Source organism: Ambystoma mexicanum, chromosome 4q (assembly GCF_040938575.1).
Source record: "Ambystoma mexicanum isolate Mex_15411 chromosome 4q, UKY_AmexF1_1, whole genome shotgun sequence".
In the NCBI taxonomy this organism is placed as follows: domain Eukaryota; kingdom Metazoa; phylum Chordata; class Amphibia; order Caudata; family Ambystomatidae; genus Ambystoma; species Ambystoma mexicanum.
This window is the reverse complement of record NC_090928.1, coordinates 770,944,593-770,968,081: the sequence shown is the minus strand read 5'-3', so window position 1 is coordinate 770,968,081 and position 23,489 is coordinate 770,944,593. Positions and strand designations below refer to the sequence as shown.

Sequence of the window (23,489 nt, the reverse complement as noted above, 5' to 3'; positions counted from 1 at the left end):
GAAAGCCAAAGACATTGTGGAAATAAACCAAGAAGGAGCACTTTAAGTGAAATGTTAATGCAACACCGGAGTGTAAAGTTGACCAGGAGTTGTGTTGAACATTGAAAGACTGAAGCCAAGTAGAAGTTGATACATTGGAGTATTGGGCAAGGGAACCCTGGGCCTTGATGTGCTTCAATGTTGTCTTCGGCACTGAGCCCTCAAGACCCTTTTCTTTTGATCTAAGTTGTCTTGAACTTGGGAAAGGGAACCCCGAAGATTTTGTGGAACTGTGTTGCCTTGAACTTGAGGAAGGGAACCCCAATGATTTGTGGTACTGTTTGAACTTGGGAAAGGTAATCTCGAGCCTTTTGTTAAACTTTCTTAAACTTGGGGAAGGGGAGCTGAAAAGGAAGCTAGAAGCTGGAAGAAGCTCAGAACTTAATTTTGATCACCATTTCTTTTATTGTTGACATCCCTATACATTATTTAGCTTTAGTTGTGAGGGAAAGGATAGGGTTTGGACACAGACAGACTTAAGTTGAACTTTCTGACTCAGACTTTCCTTAGTTTTGTTAAGTTAGGGAAATCCCACCTTAGCATAGAGCAAGTTAGATTGTGCAGTTGAGGGCTACTGGCTGGTTGAGTGATGTGGCTATTATGTGAGGCAGTGTTTATAGTGGTGCTAGATGAAGGGTTGGGCTTCATGTTGACTGTGAGAGGGTAGTGGCAGTGTCTTGGTGGAGGGGTGATTCCTTCCTTATTCTTAGGCCAGGTCTGGTGGTGTTGAGGGGTGGGTGGGTACAATGCTGTGTTGGCTATGCTGCACAGCGTGCTGAGTGAGTGAATTGGTATGGGTGAGAGGTGGTATGGAGGTGGAGGTGGTAGTGGTGGAGGTGTGGATGTTGTAGGTTACTTTGAGGGAGTGGGGCAATGTGCGCAGGCGCGTGCACGCATTTCTGGTGTTCAGCGGTTGGTGTGCAGTGGTAATGGGGCTGCCCCAGAAGCGAAAGCACAGTCTTTTATTCCTGACGGAGGGCAAGAGATGAGCAGTGGTAGATAGCTTGTGTCTGTGAGGCCGAGGCTGCTCGAAGGACGTTGCAGCTCTTAGCTGCCATATGGGTGGGAGGCTAGTGGTTGTTAGCAACCTGCTTATAGCGTGTGGTGAGGAGAGCAAAAGGAGGCTTTGGCTACCCATTGGAGCAGTGTTGGCTGGGTAGGGATCTGAGAGGACTGCAGTGTGCATGAAGTTATGAATAGGGGTGGGGCTGGATTTGTAGGAGAGGACAGGTTGCTTAGCAGTGTTTGCATGATGGATGCGAGTTACCTGGTGGCAGCGTCAACATGAGGAAAGTGGGGGGCCCTGAGGCTGGTCGTGAAAGGAGGGTTGCCGAGCAAGCTGTGTGACGGTGAGGCCTTGTCTGGGGCAGAAGCTGCTGGAGTGAACACTGCTGATGCTAGATTGTTGAAATCTAGCGTCACGTGTTTTCCTTTTCTTTGCAGTGCGTGCGCCATCTGTGGCATGGAGGCTGGGGACTTGCATTTGAATGTGCTTAAACAAAGGTATTACCAGTACATGGGTGGGCATACCGTAAAAAAACGGTGTGGGCAGCTTGAGAGCTGGGCGTGGATGAGGTTGTAGAGCACAAGGTGGAAGAGGAGGGGACGGTTAGCCTAGCCAGTGCAGATCAATTAAGCAGCGAGCGGGCATGCTGCCGGCAGCCCGGCACAGATTTCTAGGGGAAGGTAGTTCCCCAAGTGTGGCTTGCTTGGCTGATACCAGCGGGCTGGCTTTCGCACTCGGAGTGAGAGTGGCAGCCGGAGCGGGAGCCATGGATGCTAGCGTCACGCTCAGGAGGGTCTGGCTAAGATCAGATGACGTGCGAGCAGCGGAGAACCGCGGTGCTCAATTGAAGACTGTGTGAGGTCTCGCGTTCATCACCGGAGCGCTTGACGTTGCATCGGGAATGGCAGACTTGATTTTTCGGCTGCGGGCGCACTGTAAATCACCTGATAAAAGCGGCGAAGGGAGGCTTTCTTTATGGTAACGATCCAGGACTAATCTATCACCTTATCAAACACTGGTAGTCCATAAAATAATTTGCTAACTATGCTTATGACATAAATTCATCACTTGATTGTCTCTTTCCCGATTTGTACATTGCATTTATGCCATTTGCTGTTTGATAGGTGTGTATAAAAAAACGAATTGGTTGTATTATACAAAGAATAAAAAATATATATTATTCTCTGCTTCTGCGCAGGATTGCAGGTCGGCTTGGCCTGAGTCATTTTGAGTGGTGGGAGGCCGGAGCAGGACTCCTGCAGATTTCCGGGTTCAAATACAATAAGAAGAAATGATTAATCATTCAATACGCGATGATCAAAAGCATTATGCTGCACTTGTAGAGTGATAGCCTTTCAGTATGATAGCTGTGCCTTTGCTTTTCAGATTGGAATGGGAAAAAGGAAGCTTTCCCAGCTATCATCTATCTTTTTGTATTTGAAACCGGAAACTGCACGTGACAGCACAGTTACCAAAATTGCATCTTTTTTTCAACATTAGCCCAGCCCATCCCCACATCACAGGGATTCAATTTATTGGCAACATTAAATACATAAGCACACAGAAAGCGATGCTACCAGCACAGTGCATTACTTAGAGCAGACTCATAGCCTCAGAACCCAACAGGGGACATTTGTCAGTAACAGTCCAGAGGAAGAGCAAAGCTCGAAACACGTGTTGGCTGATTACCTGCTTTCGTTATTTGACATGGCTGATTACCTGCTTTCTTCGTTTGATCATTTGACATATTATGTATGAGTTTGCAAAGGGCGGAATATTCGCTTTCTTTGACTGACTGTCATATTTTTGCATGTGATTGAAAATGGATCATACATTGCCCAATACTTATACCAACCAGTACATGACTCTAAAGAATTATTATTGAGAGGTGATATTTGAGACTGTGTGTTTACAGTCCAGCGCAAACCAGGGCATGCTGGGGAAGCTACCCGTTCGTCCCAATTGCGCCTCAAGTCTGCTCTCTTATTTCCTATCTGTAGCGCAGGGCACTGGTTCACTCCCACCCCTTTACATCACCTAAGAATTGCACCATTTCTGGAAGATCACCGTTTATTGCTTTATTTGTTTTTAAACAAAGCAAGCTGCACCTTTTTTGGGGTGAGGCATATTCCCTTTTGTTTGGCTTTAGGACAACATAGGACCATTCTTGGTGGATTTGTCGTCCTTCCATCATGCCAAACAAAATAAACGTTAGACTGAAAAATGTATCACATGCTCAAAATCGTTACTTTCAAAACCAGCAAGAGACAGTAAGTAAAGTGTGATTTTCGCCCCGCTTGCATCACTTCCCAACATTATCTGACATTTTTTAGCAAGAAATGCTGTGTATAGTATGCTGTCATTCTTTATTATGTATCGAAGAGGGACCATGTTCATGAGTAAAAATATGTACGTACCATAAATTCCCGTTGAGATACAGGGGAAGGCCTGCAAATGAAGAAAACACATGTATGAATATTGTCGAGTTAAGGCATTTTCATGAAACATTGTTAAAAAACGGCACGTCGTAGTTAAGAAGTACATTATTATTATTTGAATACTGTGTTTATAGTTATAAACTTTAACACAAAAGAGAAAACACATACTTTACCCAAATAAAATACAAAACAATAACAAGAAAATACACACATTTTGAACGATCCATTCAAATACATAACACAGTATCAAATAATGCATACCTAAAAAGAATTAAGAAAAAAAATATCAATATAAGATATTAATTTTAATATAAAATAGAATCATATTTCCACCACATCCAATTTCTATATAACAAGATGAAGTGATTTACATTTCCAAGCTAATAACAAAAGAAGGAAGAATTATATGGTGGCCTTAGAACTCTAATCAGCAGAGTATAGCATTACAGGCCTGATAACATTTTTAAAGGTCTGATAGAAATTTTACCTCCTCTTCAAATTTCAAAAGATATTTATTGAGACTTTTCCAGACCTGTTTAATGGCAATTGTTAGGACATGGCTATAGTCCGACAGACATCTCAGCCAGAATAATTCACTGCTAATGCTTTCCATGTTTTCAGTATAGTTACTCAGATAGCATTCATATATTGGTCTCATAGCCTAACAGCAGGTCAACACAGGTCTAGCTGATTCCACTATTTGAGTATCTAGGCAGATTCTACAGGTCCGTTCCTCTAACGGCATGCCCATCCAGGCACATTTATTCTCTAAGATGTCAAGGCGATTAAGCCTAATATTAAGAAATATTCTACGCATGGCCAAGGAGGGCAATATGTGAAACACATCATGGAAAACGATTTCAGGGACCTCCGGTTAGAAACTTTATCCTGGCTTAACACCCGGTCCCATTTTTCAAAACTGCTTTTGAGAGATTTGAGCACTACACCTTAACCATACTCCCATTTGGGTGTCCAGCCAATAGCCACCAGGGAAATCAATCCCATCTCAAGACCTATTGCTTCAATGGGGGTGAAGTACATTATTGGAACTACAAAGTAAGTAGTATGAATGGTTTTCAGAAACCCTTAACCCACTGGTCTCATCATACATCTACGGACCGAATGTGCTATGACATAGCAGAGCAACGTGTACAGATTACCAGCAGACCTGCGCACCAACAGATGTTATTTCCCAGCAGAGGTAAGTATAGCAGATCCCCAGCAGACCTGCCCACCAACAGATGTCATTTCCCAACAGAGGAAAGTGAAGCAGATCACCAGCAGACCTGCGCACCAACACATATCATTTCCCAGCAGAGGAAAGTGAAGCAATTCCCCAGCAGGCCTGCGCACCAACAGATGTAATTTCCCATCAGAGGAAAGTGAAGCAGATCACCAGCAGACCTGCGCACCAACACATGTCATTTCCCAGCAGAGGAAAGTGAAGCAGATCCCCAGTAGGCCTCTGCACCAACAGATGTAATTTCCCAGCAGAGGGAAGTGAAACAGATCACCAGCAGACCTGCGCACCAACAGATGTAATTTCCCAGCAGAGGAAAGTGAAGCAGATCACCAGCAGACCTGCGCACCAACACATGTCATTTCCCAGCAGAGGAAAGTGAAGCAGATCCCCAGCAGGCCTCTGCACCAACAGATGTCATTTCCCAGCAGAGGGAAGTGAAACAGATCACCAGCAGACCTGCGCACCAACAGATGTCATTTCCCAGCAGAGGGAAGTGAAGCAGATCACCAGCAGACCTGCGCACCAACACATGTCATCTCCCAGCAGAGGAAAGTGAAGCAGATCCCAGCAGGCCTCTGCACCAATAGATGTCATTTCCCAGCAGAGGGAAGTGAAACAGATCACCAGTAGACCTGTGCACCAACAGATGGCATTTCCTAGCAGACCAGATTGTAGCAGATAAACAGCAGACTTGCGCATCAACGAATGTCATTTCTCTATCTGGTGTGATGAAAAAATGGCAGCCACTCTAAGAAGCGGAGATGGGAAGTCACACATCTCATTAATTCGACTTAACCAAATACGCAAAGCCAGGAGGTGCACACAATGAAACATTCACTTGACTTGAGGATTACCTACATGTTAAAGTATTAGACCTTTTCATTTGATTGCCACAAGTGATTTTGAAAACTGTATCTGTTAGTCTATGCATTACCTTATTAAACATTCTTATTATTCGCGCAAACATTACACTGAGGTGTAGCAGAGCCCTGCAAACAAAACATCTCAGGGCAATTCACTCATAAAAAACATTGTTAAAAGGGACGTTATGGGTAAGTTGAACTACTAAAAAGCTATGCCGTTCACTGACAAAAACGTTGTTAAAGGGACGATATGTTTCAGTTGCCCTAAGAAAAGCCTATCAAATACAGTGCAACAAGTACCTGAAAGAAACATTACACTTACTTTGCACTTATAACAAACTATCCATATTATGGTTACAAGTAAAACCAAAAAAACACAGAAATTCGGCAGTTATGGTAACCTAAGCAACCATAACTCGCACCACCACTGTGCACTGTTAAGACTAACAGCCATGACATCACAAATGTCACTGATGGCATCACATGTCTGGCTTCCTCTTTTTTTGTTCAAAGACATATCTATGCCAGGTGGTTTTCTTCACGGACAGTAAGGAACTAAAAAAATCAAAAGCTACTATATTAGTTGACTTTACCCTTTTCATATGTTGTTACACTACTTTCCTTAGGGTTCAGTCACATCATATGATACGTATACATAGGGGAAGAAGCAGGCCTAAAACACAGCAATCATCACTGTGAATGAAGGTAGCAGTTAGCTTATGAATACTTTCTGTTAATACTGCAGCGTTTTTTTGATTACTTTACTTTCTCTGTATATGGTTATAATTGTGTCCGTTGTGATCTCTTAATGTTTTGTGTGCAGTAGTACAATTATGTAGTAAGTGAGACATTGGTAGGTACTTATTACATGTTTCACAGTACGCAAAACTGTGAAATGAAAGCATTCATCATTTTACTATCTAACATGGCAAGATTTTGAATATTGCACCTCTATGATGCATGCCTCAGACAATGGGCCTCATTACGACCCTGGCGGTACCGAGTGAACAGCGCCGTAAAAGGTGCCGGTGCCGTTCACTCTGTACCGCCGCATTACGAGTTCCCCTCGTGGGACACGGTAAGCACGCCTGGGAAAACCAGGCATGCTTACCGGGTCCCGCGAGGGGAAGAGGGAGCAAACAACGGGCCATCTCGTAATGGCCCGTTGTTTGCTCCCTCTCCCATTCAGCCCTATGAGGATTGAAATGGGAATAGGGAAGGACAGTGTCCGGGTCTTTGGAGGGAGGAATTACCGGGCTTTCCGAACTCGGAATGGCCCGGTAAGTCCTCATTCCGAGGAACCGGACCCCGACGCGACTTCGGCGGCAGCCATGCCGCCAATAGCGGCATGGTTACCGCCGAAATCGTAATGAGGGCCAATGTCTACTTTTGCACGCGTAGGTGCATGTACTGGAAATAACTTTGTAATGAAATGGTGTTTATAGCAATGCATTACTTAATGAACTATGTATGTCATGATAGTTCTCCCAATGACCTCTGATAGTTTTCTGGCAACATTATAATGACAATCCCTTGTGGAGGCTTTTCATGAAAACTAAATGCACATATGATGTCATCAGTGATGTCCTCAATTACATTTGTGATGTCATGGGTGTTAGTCTTAGCAGTGCACAGTGGTGGCGCGAGTTATGTTTGCTTAGGTTACCATAACTGGCGAATTTCTGTTTCTTTTGTTGGTCTTACTTGTAACCATATTATGGATAGGTTGTTATTAGCGCAAAGTAAGTGTAATGTTCCTTTCAAGTACTTGTTGCACTGAATTTGATAGGTTTTTCTTAGGGAAACTGAAACATATCGTCCCTTTAACAATGTTTTTGTGAGTGAATTGCATAGGTTTATACTAGTGCAACTTAAGGATAATGGTCCTTAACCAATGTTTTTTCAGTGAATAGCATAGGTTTTTAGCAGGATACACTTACTTTTTGAAGATGTACTGTACAACATACTGAACCTGTGGCCACCATGTTAATGCGCACAGCAGTCTTTGAGTATGCATCTGGATGCGGACATCGGGTGGCATCCAACCTGCTCAGAAAGGCAGGGACTCTCTTACATAGTTGTACCATTCAGCAAACACAAGGAACATATGCAACCAGCAGCATGTACATGAATTGCAAGGTATAATAGAGTAGGACTGCAAACTGTGAACTTATGAAGCAAACAGCACAAAGGCATAGGGCCTACACCATAACGGAATGCAACAACAACAGAAGTGACGTCTCCCTTCAACAATCTTACCTCACTGCTACTGTGCATGGGAACAAAGAATGACCGTCCAGAGTAAGGACGGGATAGTACTAAGACCAGCAACTGCAACGTAGCAAACACAATACATTTTGTCTGATAATTGTGCAGGTGGTGCAGTATACAATAGTACAGAAGCATACGTTTTTTTTGTGTACGTAGCAATGGCAAGCACCTTACAGAGGCTGGAAGAAAATTTCCCTCATGACGCAATGACTTATGATACTAACCCCATTGGTACTCAAAGTAGTGTGAAATGTAAATTATGTAATATATATTGCTTCATGTACACCTAACACATTTTCTGTTGTGTAAGAGAAAATATTGGAAAGACAAGCAAGGCAGCACAAGCGGCACCCATTCCATAACAGCATACAGGCATAGGAAAGGAAAGAAACTCTATACATTGCAAAATGGACAGCCTGGAAGCCAAAATGGAAGAATTGGTGAACAATTGTGCCACCTTAAAAGATTGTGTACAAGGGTATACTATGGACAAAATAAAACATCACTGCCAGACCTGCACGTGTATCCCTTCCCCATGTCACAGCCCGCCACCCCCTCAAAATCTGTGTGATGGGAGACGTTACGATGATACCTCAATCCCTTTCTCCCCTCACGACCAACTTGTGCAAATCCCCAATTCCCCACAATAAGTATCCACTTCTGCTACCCCTTCTCTTTCCTATTGGTGTGTATGAATGTGTTCAAGTAAATGTTGATATTTAAATATTTGCTCAGTGTATATATTGGTATTGTTTTGTTTTTAAATGCAGTTTTGACTCAGCGGCGCACAGTCCTCATAGGAATGACCGCATTTAAGCAAAAGGTAGGTGCCCTATGGACACTGCACCTGCCCGGTCTATCCGCAATGACAATGGAGGCATCCGTATGATGCCAGCACGACCCGCATGTCTGCATGTTGTGCACCACCTATAATTACGTGTGGGAGCGGAAGTTTGTTTGTTGTGCAAGTACATGTGTGTGTAGCTGTTCCTCTGTGTCCTTTTAACACGTGTGTCGCACTATTGATCAGTAGAGAAGTGGCAACGGTGTGCATAGGACACCTATACACATGCGAACAACATATTCCGCCCAAAACGCGTCCTGCCGACAGCCATCCCGAGGGAGGACAGTGGCAATGTCACCATACGACTGCACCCACGCTGCGCGTGGGCCCTTATTTTGGGTGTAGGCCTGTTTTCTGGTGCTAGTTCTCCACAGCAGCCCTACAAAAGCCCACACCCCAGAGCTGCTCTGCAATCTGTTTATAGCTTTTCAGAACAGAGTATCAGGCCACATTGGTTTGCCCTGTAAGTGATGTTGCAACAAATCTGCTGTGCTACATTGCCTTTGCAAGTAATGGCAACCATGTCAGCCCGACTTAGTACGCAGACTAATGCAGAAAAGTATTAGCGGCCATTCCTGTGAATCACACCCTCAGTTGCGATAGTCTCCACTGTCCCATTCCCATGGGTAGCATGCTGAAAACGGTAGTATGTGGCATGTGCATTTCCCCGAGTACGGCGATGGCCGTCCCCCAATAAAGCAGAAACAATCCTTCTTCCCTTTCCACTTTCTTCTTTCCAGAACGCTGACATTGGGTACTGGTAAAATGTTCCACACGCATCCACCAATCACACTGAAGAGCTCTCCATGTAACAGTATCAGTTCTGTATAACAGTCCTCTGCGTACACACCACACCCAAAAACAGTATTGCCTCAATACGTCAGCCTCCACAGTCCCATTTCCATGGCCGCCATCCTCAAAATCCCCGGATATGGATGTTGTGCTGCGTGCAAGCGTGGGGGAATAAATGACAACCAGGTTAGGGGAGTTCGTTTTTAGTGGCGGCTCTGAAAAGAGCCTTTTTTATTTGTATTTTTTAGGTGCTTTTAGAGAAACACCTTTTTCGGTTTTAATTTGATTTTGTGTTTTCTTGTACTCACATATTTACAGTAAACTCTACAACGCATCCTGTAGATGGGCAAACAAAACAGCATTACCAATGGGCGACAATGAAATGTCATTTGCATGGGAAAACTCTGCATTTCCACAACTAATGAGGTCATTGTTGCAGAACAACATCCAACCAGCGGACAAAAATTTAGACATGCTTCTGTTGATGAGACACCTTCCAACCTCTGGCTCGGCACAGCATACGTTATCATTGTCCCATACTCTTCATGGTGTTATGGATGAGAAAAGTACCTGGGCAGTGGGAAAAAGCCTCTTTACTACATTCAGCAACCTCTTCAGTCGACGGAACAACCCTAAACAAGATACGTAACCCAAATGCATGCCCCCGTAGTGCACAACGACGTCATCAACTCGAGCAGAAGTTGCCAGGACTCTGCAAAGTGCATGCATATCGGCGACACTGCATTCATAGACAGTGCACCACAATGCGTCCACTCCTTCCAAACTGAAATTGCCATCCAAGTGTCTTTCCAGGGCATACTTGTGCAAATCTATCACAAAAGCATCATCCAAAGTCAACACAGTCCGTTTCTCCAGGTCAGCCAGCCTCACTAGGCAGAGTAATGTAAAACTGTATGACCGGCCCTTCCTGTTAACCACACCCTCATTACCTGATTGGATAATCCCCACAGTCCCAATTCCATTGGCCAGCATGGTGAGAAGAGCAGAATGTGGCATGCGTGCTTCCCAAAGTACCACGAGGGCCGCGCCCTCATAAAGCAGGAGCAGTCCATCCCTTTCCACAATTTTTTGTCCACCTCTACCTCATTGGGTACGGGTAAATAGTCACACACGCATCCACCAATGCCATCCAAGACGTTAGCATCTAACACTATCAGTTCTGCACAACACTTCATATTTAGTGTTACAAATGCAGCCTGCAAGTGTCCTGTCATTCGAAAGCACGTCCAGTAGAAAATGCAGCAAAATATTTCAAGATGTGTGCATCCACATTCATCCACATGAGCACCCATCACCACAAAATAGAGGTAAGAATACTTTTTCTGCAGTATGTTTACAACTCTGTTATAAGTGCCTCTGCGCACGGTATCTGCCACTGAGCGCCCAATACGTTCTTAAAAAGCATACTGTTTTTTCTCCCATCCCCTACCATCAAGTGGCACTTCAATGGTATATGCTTGCAACATTTTCATTTACCCATATCATACATTATAATATTGAAACAGGAACTCTCTTTCCTTCCGAAAATGCTACAAATTGTTTTCCCCACTAACTCATCTACTACATAAATCGTAAAAATATGGCAGCAAACCCAGCACTGAATGTATCTTACCAATCTAAAGCAAGTTCCCAAAAGGTCACTGTCTGCACAGTTGTGGTTCTTTTTGGGCTGCACTATTGCAACAGCCTCTTTAAATCTGCCCGCTTCTACTCTCCACCTTCTGCAACTCATCGAGAAGAGGACTGCGCGACTTGCCTTTGCCTCAAGCCCAGGGATCTATGCTGTGCTGAAATGTCTGCAATAGCTCCCAGTAGCTGCGAGGAATAAGGTGAAAACCCTCTGCATTATGCACAAGGAATTCTGGGCCCTGGGACCTCAATACCTTCAACTCTCACTTCCTAAATATCTCACTGCTAGAGCTCTTCCTTCATCCCCCTCCAACTTCCTCAGGGTCAGTCGCTTCTGCAAGCAACCAGTTGGTGGTAGATCTCTTTCTTTGGCTGGGGCCATTCTTGAGGAGAACCATCGCCGGTTCCATCGCCGGTTCCAGAAGCACCTCAAAGCCTTTCTCTTTGCGTCTGCTTTTTCTCCTCCTCTCCCCGGCTGACTTCCTGGCTGAAACTGATTATGCACTTGTTACCTGGCCACTCTCTGATGTCGGGCCCAGGCCACCTTCCCCGCGAGTCGCACCCCTGCACTGCCTTTCTACCAAATCCTGCACTTGGGACTGTTTTCTGTATCCCTAACAGTTCCACCACAACCTGATGTCTGCACTTATCCTTGCACTTGGCACAATCGGGCCGTATTTTTACTTATTGTCATTTATTCTTCTTCTCTTGTACTGCACTTTCCACTCCCCGTACCCAAGCATTTGGGCAAACTGAGTGACACCTGGCCTGGTAGGCTGGTTGTCTCTGTCTCCCCTCTGTACCCTCTCCCTTGCCTCGTCGTGCCTTGCAAAACTTGTGTAAAGGCGCATTATAAATGCTGTATCATACAATTTCACATCATATGATATCATACACAAATTGCATTCATAACAGGATACCTGCCACTTACCTTGTATACTTCAAAGTTTTTTATTTTCCGCAGTTACCCACTTACTACAAACTTTTCAAAAATGATCGCACAAAAGCAGCACTGAATGCATATTACCAACTTCAAACAAGTACATACAGTGCACGCATACAAACAGGATGGCTGTCCCTTACCTTGCGCACTTCCACCATAGGTTTCTGCACTTCTTTGTACAAAGAGACCATCTGCCACACTTTTTGCATACACACCACAACCACAAACCTTATTGAGCAATCCGTTAGCCTCCACAGACCCATTTCCATGGCTCCCATCCTGACAATGGCTGGATGTGACACATGTAATCCTGAAACCACCACAAAATTCAAAGAGTTTTCGTGCTAGGAAGTGGGGTGGGGGGACAGTATGAAACAGGGTAGGGGATTGGGTCTTTAGTGGTGCCTCTGAAAAGTTTTTATTTTTTATTTTGATGTGTTTTTGCTTGCAAACAACCTTTTTATATTTTCTCTTTGTATGAGTTTCTGTTTGCTTCTCCTCCTTCAATTTTTACAGCATTATGGTCAAAGCTTCTTGCACAGTGTAAAAGAAAATGGTACTGCCAATGGCGTTCAAAGAAATGTCATTTGCATGGAAGCAGTGTATATTTTGCAACTTCATGCACTCATAGTGGGAAGAGAACATTCCATTAGTGCACATAAATGCAGACATGCTTCTGTTTATAAGACACCTTCCGAGTTCTGGCTGGGGACACATTTCACCAGCATGGTCCCATAGTCCACTTGGTGGAATGGTTGAGAAAACAACCTTCGCAGTGGGAAAAATCTGCATCAATGCATTCATCAACTTCTTCAGGTGACTGAGCAAACGTCCACACGACATGTAACCCAAATTTAGACCTCCAAAATGCACCACAACAACTTGAACAGTAACAGTAAAGGCCACAAATCTGCAAAGGTGAAACATCCCGCCGAAACTGCACACAGAGACTGGCCCACAAAGCGTCTACTCCTTCCAACCCGAAAGTAGCAGCTATGCCGCTTTGCACGCCATACCTGTGCAGATCTTGTACAAATGTATCACCCACAATCAGCACTGTGCGCCTCTCCATCTCTACCAACCTCATTACACAGAGAGTATTGGGAAAAGGTAGTACCGCCCCTTCCTGTGAACCACACCCTTGACACCTGATTCCATAATCCCCACAGTTCCATTTGCATGCTCACCATGCTCAGAATCGCAGGATGTGGCACGTGCGCTTTCCCAGCTACAGCGAGGGCTACATCCCAGTAAAGCAGGGGCAGTCCTTCTCCCCTCTCCACTGTTCTTCTTCCAGCACTCCCTCATTGAGTACTGTGAAATAGTGAAATATGCATGCATGCATGCAGCAATCACAGCCAAGAACTCTGCATCAACACTATATTTCTGTACAGCACTCCATATTTACCGTTGAACACTCCGAGTACACGCTGCATGTGCTTCCAAAGCACCTTCAGTACAAAGTTCTGGAAAAAATCCACTATTTCAGCATCCAAAGTCATCCACAGCGGCACCCATCATGCCTTCGACCATGCACACAAGAGTGTACTGCTTGCCCACACCCAGCACAACATAATCGAGACATGCATGCGGACATGTGGTCAGAAACCACAATTCACAAATGTAACATAGCCAGTGGCACTTGTAACCCAACCCCAGCACCATAACACAGCAATGCATGGAAACATGTCACAGTTAGCAGATTCTACAAACATACCACTGCCTCCGCTATCCCTACGCACTTCCATTCACAAAGTATTGTGTCACTGCTAACAGAACCACACAATCTTCACAACATTGGGTCTACTCCCAGGAAACTACACAAACCACAATATCCAAGCATATAGAAGATTCACTTTAACCCTACCCTCTTCTATACTTACAGTGTTCCAACACTGCACCCAGTAGGCACACTGTAGGACTTTTCACTGCACAATCTCCAGCCATACACCGAAAATCATAAGATGTTCCAACAATGACCGCACCCATGAAACCAACAATATAAGCATGTCAGCGCACTTCTGGTGCGCTATGAAGAGTAAAATGTGCTCCACAACCATTCTGTAAAGGTGACCACCCTTTGAGATATGTAGTCAAAACTGCATTGCTGCGGTGGGTGTGGTGAAGGCCGTGGCTTTTGGGTGCATGGCCTACAACCTTTGGCCATGCACCCAATAGGATACCCAGCCCTGTCGAATGTATCCCCAAAGGGATGACGATTTGAGGGAGGAACTCCCAGATGGAATATGAGAAAGAGAAAAGAGAGGAGCTAGTGATGTCACAAGAGTCATGTGCGACATCCCGAGATGTTGGCTAAAGAGAATGCATGGATCCTACAGAAGTTAATGACAAAATAAAGAATCGAATAAACTTTCATATGCGAGAAGCAGATTGCATGTGCACTTAGTGCTGCAGAGAATGAACCGTTCAATAATTGTACAGAGGCTGGAATGCAAGGTAGATTAAGTTATCATAGAAGATGGCTATACGTAGTAAATAGAATGCAAGCAAAGCCGCCATTGTATAGGAGCTGGACATCAGTGTCATCAATTTTAATAAGCCAGGACCCATGAAGTGAAAAGGCGAGAATTGTGTTGCAGCAAGAATAAGTTGGAAATAGTGAAGCTGCATGGCAAGGCTGTCTGGCTATCAAAACTAAAGCAGCCACGGTCAGTTACCTATTCTTGAAAGGAGCGAACGTACAAAGAGTGAATCATCTCTTAAGGTGCAAGGAAAGAACACCAAATGTGCCAAGTTTTATTCATTTATGACATTTAATAACCTGCGAAATGGACCAAATCATGGTCTCCTGTCACGTGAGCCAAGGATGAAAATAGAGTTGAACTTGGAGTCCCAGAACAACGATAGTGAGTGCCTGCACTCCCATATATTTCCAGAGACAATGATACTTTGCAAGGCCAAGTTCAAAGACAATCTTCATGGCAGAAGGCTTCAGTGATGACAGATGATGGGCTAATTGGAAGGGGATGTAGAGTCAAGTCCACCTCCTTTTACCTGGATCTGTGCATACGCGCTGCTAAGTGAACCAAATGTTCCAGACCGTTTACTTAATGATTTTCATGATGACATGTTATAGATGTAGGCATATATTGTCCACCTGACGGTGGGCAGCAAATTACAATCCTAGCTCCTATATAAAGTATACTTAGATGTTCCCCTTGAACCAATGACAATCCCTCATAGGTTTTCTATTATTTGCCACGTAGCATGGCATCACCTCTGATGTATTTTCAGTATAAAGTCTATGTTTTCTGAGGAAATCATTGAGAGGCTGAGTCACCGGCAGTTGTTGATCGTTGCAAACTCCCTGTTTTAGATCATTGTTAATAAAACAGCCATCTTCCTGAGTTAGTTTGGTTATTTGGACTCAGAATTACTCTGCGATCCCATCCTTCGCATGCACGCTACTTAAGGGCCATAAGCTCAGAGCCACAAGACAAGGGAGGGAAGACAAAGGGAGTTCAAGACAAACAATCCTACTAGGCCTTGTGTCATTCGGATCATGCAAGTGCGACAACGATAAGTGCAGGGGGAAGGAGAGAGGGAAGTGCAAGGGAGGAGATATGGGAAGTGCGATCAGAGCAGCTTGGCACTGAGTAAGTGCAGCCAGGCCAGCGCTGCTCTGGGTAAGGGCAAGGAGGCTGGGGGGCTGCAGGGGTCAAGTGGCGCACCACCCCTATGTGCCTGCCAGTGTCTGTGTATCCAGTTGCATTCCCTGGCCTCTGCTGTTCTCCTAACACCATCCTCCTGGGTACCCACCTCCTAACCAGAGGAAATTAAGGACCTTCCAATGCAGACTGGCTTCAAGAACACCCTTATGAACCACATACTGACGCACAAGGGAGCCCCAAAGTCTTGGTGTCTTACTGCTCCAATGGATAAAAATACTGCTCCTAAACCTGCAAACTGTTAGTCCAGTCCTGTGTCTCTGCAGTGCACTGGACCAGTTTGTTACAGTAGGTTTTTGGGTAGGCATACTCAGCGTTCTGGGCTGACTTGGCTCACAGGATGCTGCAAGGCCAAAGGAACTGTAGATGAGGCTGGTTGCTGGTATAGCGGACAGAAGATGAGAACTGGCAGAACGTGATGCCCCTGGGGTGGGTGGCTGTAGACTGACATCGGGACAGAAACACACCAGGACTCAAAACCATTCCTACAGTGCGGGCATGCTATGCAGTTGGAATTCGACTAATCACGGATAATGGTAAACATTCTTCTACTCATGTGGTGGTTCCAAGGCCAAGCAGAGCTTTGAAGATAGTCCTTTTTTATTCATCCTAGAGTGGACACAGCCCCAGTAACCAGCATAACTGGCTGAAGAAGTTCTAGAGTTGTTCAAGTTATGCCCCATTCAAGTTGAAGGCAATGCGGATAATCGAAGTAGACAGGCAACCCTTGCTGGAGCTTCTTAGGCAGCTAGGTCCTCCGGCCTTATAGTCACTCTGTTCTTGGAAGCTGACCACTGCACAGGACAGGCCAAAGCAAATCCATTCAGCCTGCCTTGCAGATCCACCATGTCCTCGCTAATACCAGGAGACGCTACCGAATGCCTGCCTGGGTAGCCAGAGCAGCATGACGGGGATAGCTCTGTTTGTTCATGCTCCCTGACCCTTGGGAGAAAGGATGTATGGGAAGAGCCACCAAAAGCAGCAGAAAAATTGCATGTTAAGCTGCAGCATAAAGGCGCTAAGTGGTGCAAACGCAAGCCGCACGGTTAATATTTTCAGCGTTTTGAGATCACTTTAGGGTGGTTTGGCCCATAGATCAACAGGATCATGCATAATATTAAATTAACTATCCATATCTGTAGGCTCAATGCAGCATTGTTGTTTGTTGCTTGCGCAATGGCACGCCTCTCTGGAAAAAAGTACGTTTTAAAGGAAATCATGAGTTTAATCCTACAGGGAGTCTAAAAGCCAGAGTATTTCTAGGGACAAGTGCTGCCGAGTCCTAGTCCCATCTGAAGGCTGCAATATTCGAGCTGCATCCAGACCTGCTGTGCACATGATGGGCCTACATTTATTCTGCCAGGTTAGAGCCAGAGAGCACATTGTTGGCTGGGCTATCGGATCATACAAAGTGGAAACAGTGCCCCCCACTATTGTTTCCCTAGAGTTCCTTCAAAGTAATGACATATAATCTAATTTGGTATTTGGATCTAACAATCGCGCCTGGAATCTGATGGATGTATGCCTAGTGCTTTGCATTTTAAGCAGCTGGTTGTGAGCATAAATGGGTTCTCAGTGCATTAAGCTTTGCTTTTATTGCAGACGTTGCAGTAACCACCTGCTACGGTGAACAGCAGAAACAGGAAGCTTTAAAAGAATTACAAGGGTTTAAATCATAACGCATTGTAGTCGCTGCTGCAAGAGGATGTGCCAAGTGTTCGAAAGTCCCACTTTAGAGGAGCCAAAGTAGAGGGGAAATTGTCTGGCAATGGCAAGGAAGGACATCAGAGGACTTAGCACGCTGAGGTATGGAGGGGAGTTATTTGGGCATGGGGAAATGCCTGGCAATTTTGTGGGAGCAGTGAAAATGCTAGCATGGGAGACCTTTCTGTTCAAATCTCTTACTTTTCTGGGGCAATGGTGTGTATGTAACCGGGGGTCAATGTATTTTCTTTATATTTATTTTATTTGTAATGCGCACCTTGCCCTAGGGCAGCTGGCCGCATGATTTGAAGGCAATGGTTACAATTAAAAATGGTTACAAAAATTAAAACATTGCATCAGGAGAGAATAGAACAGGTACTACGGTATACAGTATATATCATTATAACATAACACTATAACAATGCCCAAGCGATAAGAGAATCAGGATACAATATGGAGGGAAGATGAGGAGGTACCCGAGCAGGTAGCACCTCACAGAAGGATGCCTGCATGGATCAGGGCGAGAAGGCCAAGGCATCATAGAGCCACAATTTAGTTTTATTTTTAAAAGCGTGGATGGAAGGAACTATTCTGAGAGAAGAGAGAAGAGTCAATGGGAACCGGCCATGAGGTTATTAATTTGAAGAATCAAAAACTGCCATGACTTTTTCTGAGGCAATGCAAAATGTGCATAGAAAGAGAATTCTGGAGGAAGTGAAGAAAATGGCATGGCAAAAATGCTGTCGGCTAAAATAAAATTCAAGCCAACAACAAATACAATAGCGTTGTTCGTTGGATCTGTGTCTGCTATGCTCCATAGTAACATATGATCAATTACATTGTAAAATGGTGAACAAATGGTCGGTTTAGGAGTCACCACCAAATCATTTTTGTTTCAATATTGTAAGTCTCACTCTGAGCGCTTCTTCACTAAAAAGCACAGCCCCCTGCAACAGTAATGGAATAGTGAACTTGAGGGATGTGCAGTGTACAATATGCTTGTGATGTAGATGCAGAATAAAGAAATGTCATCAACAAATGCTGAGTTTGTAATGGTTAGAAGCGTTGCCATCCAATCAGTACAAAATCTGTTGTGGTGGAAATTCATGTTTAATAGGTTTTCAAAAATAATATTTGTAGCAGACACAGGTTTTGCACTGTCTCGTTGTTTTCTTACCAAGTCTCACATTACCAAAAGGTAAGTCCCCGAGGACCAAGAAATGAAATTGAGAAGAGTGATGAAGGACCACCCCCCGGTGCTGAGACAAGGTCCACCCTCTGCGGAAACATCCAGGGAGAAAAGTCAGCAAATCCAAGAGGTTGCAGGACTATGTCCTCTTTGGCCAATATGGCGCTATCAAAGTAAGACGACCGTCTCAGTTTGTGAAGACCTTTAGCGATAAGCTATCATGGTAAGGCATACAGGAACTGACCATGCCACGAAAAGAGACAAGCATATCTCAGAGACTCGAGTCTTTGGCCCTCCCATTATGCATAGAGTGGCACTTCCTGTTGAATGGAGTGGCAAACGGATGGATTTACAGCTTCCCAACAACCAGAAGACTTGTTATAGTGCTAAGGAAAACAGCTTGCACCCACGAGTGAAATGGCCTTTTCTGTTGAGCCTCTTTAACATTCAACTCCCCAACAGATGAGGAACTGGGAAAATCCGCAGTTGAAGGCAAAGCTTACAGGTTTCTATGGTTGCCAGCTAAGAAGCCCTGGGTCTCTCCTGTTTGTTCAAGTAAAACATTGCACTATCAAGTTAAGAAGACAGGTAAATGTAGCTTGCATCCATCCTGACTTCAGATAGTGTCCAGCTGTCCTCAGTCCCTTACCACCATGCAGGCCTAGGGAGGAAGACCCAGGCCCCCAGTGGCCTAACATGGAGATGGCCCTGGAAGGTGCCATTTCTCTTGCTTTGGCCCAGAGGAGGTTACACTGTTTAAGAAGGATTTGTATGTTCGTTGTCTGTTTCTTGGACGAACATTCAAAGAGAAGAGTCTGGTCTTTCACAGTCTTGGGAGCAGGATTGAAACCCTCTAAAGAAGTAGAAGGCCTGAGAACTGTTTCACTTCTTTTGAGACAATGAATAGGCCTTCTGGGTAGGCTTTGTGATGCCCAGCAGCTAATTAGCCATATGTGTGTTCGGGGGTATTGCTAGGTCTGAAAAGGTCTTGGACTTTGCAAATGTCAAGACTGTCGGGACTTGGGGCTAGCTAGCCTTTTGTTGTAGCCCAGAGTTTCTGTTTGGGGCTACAACCAAAAGACCCGGGGCTATAGCCCCCTAAGCCCCCGCACTAGCAACGCCTCTGTGTGTGTTTGCTTTTCCTTAGACAAAGCATTAGCAGCAAAAAGGGTTAAAAAGGCTGAACCCATTCAATTAAATGTCAACCCTCACAATCTGTCCTGTGGCCCCCAAATTAGCTGGATGCCTTTTTCTAGAGCAGGCATTCAGCCCCAGGCACTTCCCTCTGGATGGAGTGAACATGTCCGGCAGCTGCCTCCCAACATGTTGAGCACCACTTGGGGCTCTGTTGACATTCCAGCCAGGCACTCTTCCTTCAGATTTGGCAGAAAGTCTGCATTCTCTTTTCGCAATTTAATGTTGCAGGCTGCCATATTTGAGTTATTATTACCCATTAATGGATGTCATTGCTAGAGTAGGCTTTTCTTGTCCAAGGCATCCACAGCTTTCTCTACCCTACTTCAAGGTGTTACATAGGGGTAGGAAGCACACTAGGAAGGAGATCTGCTTTGTGCTAAATCTACTGACACCATCATTGGCTAGAGAGGTTAATAATAATAATAATTCAATATTTATATAGCGCTTGGATCCAAAGCGTTTTACATACCACATATTTATATACATTATTGTTACCCAATCGAAATTGGTACTCACTTTATCGACCTCAGAAGGATGAAAGGCTGAGTCGACCTTGCCAGGATTTGATCCTGCGACCTGCAGATCAAATACAGATCCCAGCAACGAGCGCTTAACCCGCTGAGCCATCTTACAATCTTAATGAGAAGCCATATATTTGTTCATCGAGGTTTGGAATTTGGCATCAAACCTCTTGCTGATAGAAGCTACCAAATCGGGAGCCACCCAAAACCTTTAGGCCTTCTGTAATAGGTCTTGCTACATGAGTAATCCAGTTTGTTCACGTTTCAAGAATAACACTTTAGGCCTTCTGTAATAGGTCTTGCTACATGAGTAATCCAGTTTGTTCACGTTTCAAGAACAACACTGCCATCAAGACATCTGTCCTTTTGGGTGTTGGACTGGAGCTTCGAGTGGCAAAAACTCCATCACTCCTGGGCACTCATTCATGAAAAGGCATAATTGACAGCAGAATTTCTCTGTCACCCTAATCATCATGAGTTGGAGGGTCCATTAACTGTGCCACAGATACAGCGGAATCACCCTGGTCGACTTAGGGGAGAAATGCTGGAGGAGAGAGAGCGGCTGGCTCGAGCAGTTCTGATGTGGGCACTGAGGTGTTGGAGATGTGTGTCCCGGGGTTGTAGGGTCCTTTAGGAGAGTCAGTGACAGTGCAGGAGGTGAGGTAGGCTCCCCCAGTGGCATCTCCTCCTTGATGATATCATTATGAAATGTTCTCATCATAGTAATGTTCTTGAGGGTATGAAACAGTGGAGGCAAAGATTCTTCTTGAGGGCCACCTGAGCTCCTAGCCTTGGGGAAGGTAAGTGGCGCAGAATCAATGACTGAGTGAGGAACAGTAGCGTTGACTTTGGAAGGGAGGGAGGGAAAGGTGTCTCAGAGCTACTATAGTAAGTAGTTTTCTTTCAGAGAAACCCAACTCTCCCTTAATAAAGGGTGAGGCTGCTCCACCCTGTGGTGTAATCTAGGATTGGCAGTAAAGACAAAGGGACTGCCACCACTACTATGCACATTTCGGCTGGCACAGGAGGCAAAATAAAAATAAATGTAGGCACGTATTGAGCAGCTTCCATGAATACTTCAGTCCCACTGAGCACAGAGAAAAGGAATGGGAGTTGGGCACAAAGTGAGTGCAGAGGCTGTGGGGTGGTGGGAGGAAAGCAATAGACGAAATAGAGAGGTCAGTAGCTGGAAGAGAGAAGGGATTTGGAGGAACAAGGTAAGGCAGGACAGTCAAGGTATGGCTTATCTTTAGAGGAGAAGTAGGAGGCAAAGTCATCTCAGACAGAGGATAACAATGATATTGAGCGGGTGAGACTAGCATGGTCTAGAAAGTAGTGGATGGTCTAAGGGTGGCATGGTATCACAAGTATGACACTGACACAAGAGCTACAGGTTTCAAAACCTTTATTACATTTTTGGGTTTTGGGAAAACTCCTACTTTTGCCCTATAGCTATGATGGGAGAGGTCTCTACTGTGAAATAATAAAGAAAACACAGTCCTAGTCAGTCTATGTCAAATCAAAATGGCCTATACTAACAAAACCTAATACCTGCTGTAGGGAAGGCATGGTATCACAAGTATGACACTGACACAATGGATACAATTTGTAAAACCTTTATTGAAAATGTTGGGGTTGGAGAAACTCATATTTTGCCCTATAACTAAGATGGGAGTAGTCTCGGCCATCAAATGATAGACAAAACAGTCCTACTGCAGTCTGTCAAGTCAAAATGGCCTATGCTAGCAAAAACCTAATGCCTGCCCTATTGTGTACAAAAAGTGTAATAAGGACAAATGTATGCAAAGGAATAAAGGTAGCTGAATCAGCTCTCCTCCTCACGTTAAACCTCAAGGAGTAAGGCTGTCCTTGTAGGCAGGATGGCACTCTGGCCCAGTGTCTAACACTCTAAGCAGTTCCAAACCGTGGATTGATGCCCACCTGGCCATCCATGTTAAAGTCTCTTTCTTGACTTTCAAGATTGTATTCCAATGTAAAGTCCACAAAGGTCCCCCTGTGCCGGGCTCAGACCTCACAGCACACAGTTCATGTAGGTCCCCCTCTGTCGGGCTCAGAACTCTCAAGTCACGGTTCAACACAATTCCCTTCCCCAAACTTATTGTACTTTGGGTCTCCCTCAATTGGGCTCGGACCCCTTTCGGATGTTGAAGACTTTCAAATGTCTGTGGCTCTCTTTACAGACCACAGCAGGACCACTTAAGACTCAAAGTTCACGTTTACTCTCGCTTAATTCACTTTTGCTGTTGGTTCCCTTTACAGCTTCAAACAACGTACCTTTCATGGAGACTTTCGAAAGGGCTACTTCCTTTTTCCGGACCACTCCGTTACTTAGTATTGCTGATCTCACAGCTGAATTTTACGTCAAAGTTCATTCACAGGTCTGCCTTTCTTCATGTCTCATCCACATGCGTGCAGCCTTCACTTGTGATATAATGTTGCTACTTCATTCACTTTAACACACACCGGTCTCTCAGGTCGCTTGCCAACTCACCGGATGTGTGTGCTTCTTTCTTGTTTTGCTATTTCCAATTCACGAGTCAAGGTTAGTACCACAGGCTTGGCCTCGCCTCCCCAACTCTGCCCTTCACCTGGGAGGGTTGCAGGCATCCTTGAAACACAAATCAATCATCACCTGTGGGATATGGCCTTCTCCACATGTCTTTCGTGGTATATCACAGGCAACAACCTCCAGTAGGGAACCCTTGGGGTTTTGGCCCGCTGCTCTCGTCCCTTGGTCCATTGCTCTGCTCAAGTAGGAATGCCTTTGTCCCGGACGTTCTGCTCATATTCGTGTTCCGCCTTGCTCAGGGTGTGCCTTAGTGTAAAGTGCCTGACTTTGCCTGACCTGATTAACGGGACATGTCCAGTACGATGTGAGAGAGTTAGTCTGGTTACTCTCAATCACCCTCTTCCTCAGCCCAGTGTTTGTGTAAAAAGTGGGCCTGGGGGAGTTGGAACTTCGGAACATCCTACAAAATAGGATGGGGTAGATGAACAAAAAAGGAGGGAATACCATGTCTCACCGTCGGCTGTCTCACCCCCACTCCCTGAAGACCCCTCACCCAGTTGATCCTCCCGC

The 23,489-nt window shown here is 44.9% G+C and overlaps 1 long non-coding RNA gene across 1 annotated transcript in view; it reads right to left on the bottom strand.

Moving 5' to 3' along the window:
- The window catches only part of LOC138467109 (uncharacterized), a 1,381,370-nt gene that overhangs the window by 350,728 nt on the left and 1,007,153 nt on the right, over positions 1-23,489 (bottom strand). Inside the window, exon 2 of the long non-coding RNA XR_011268042.1 lies at positions 3,463-3,493. This is a non-coding gene — a long non-coding RNA (uncharacterized lncRNA). The remainder of the gene's footprint in view (positions 1-3,462; positions 3,494-23,489) is intronic.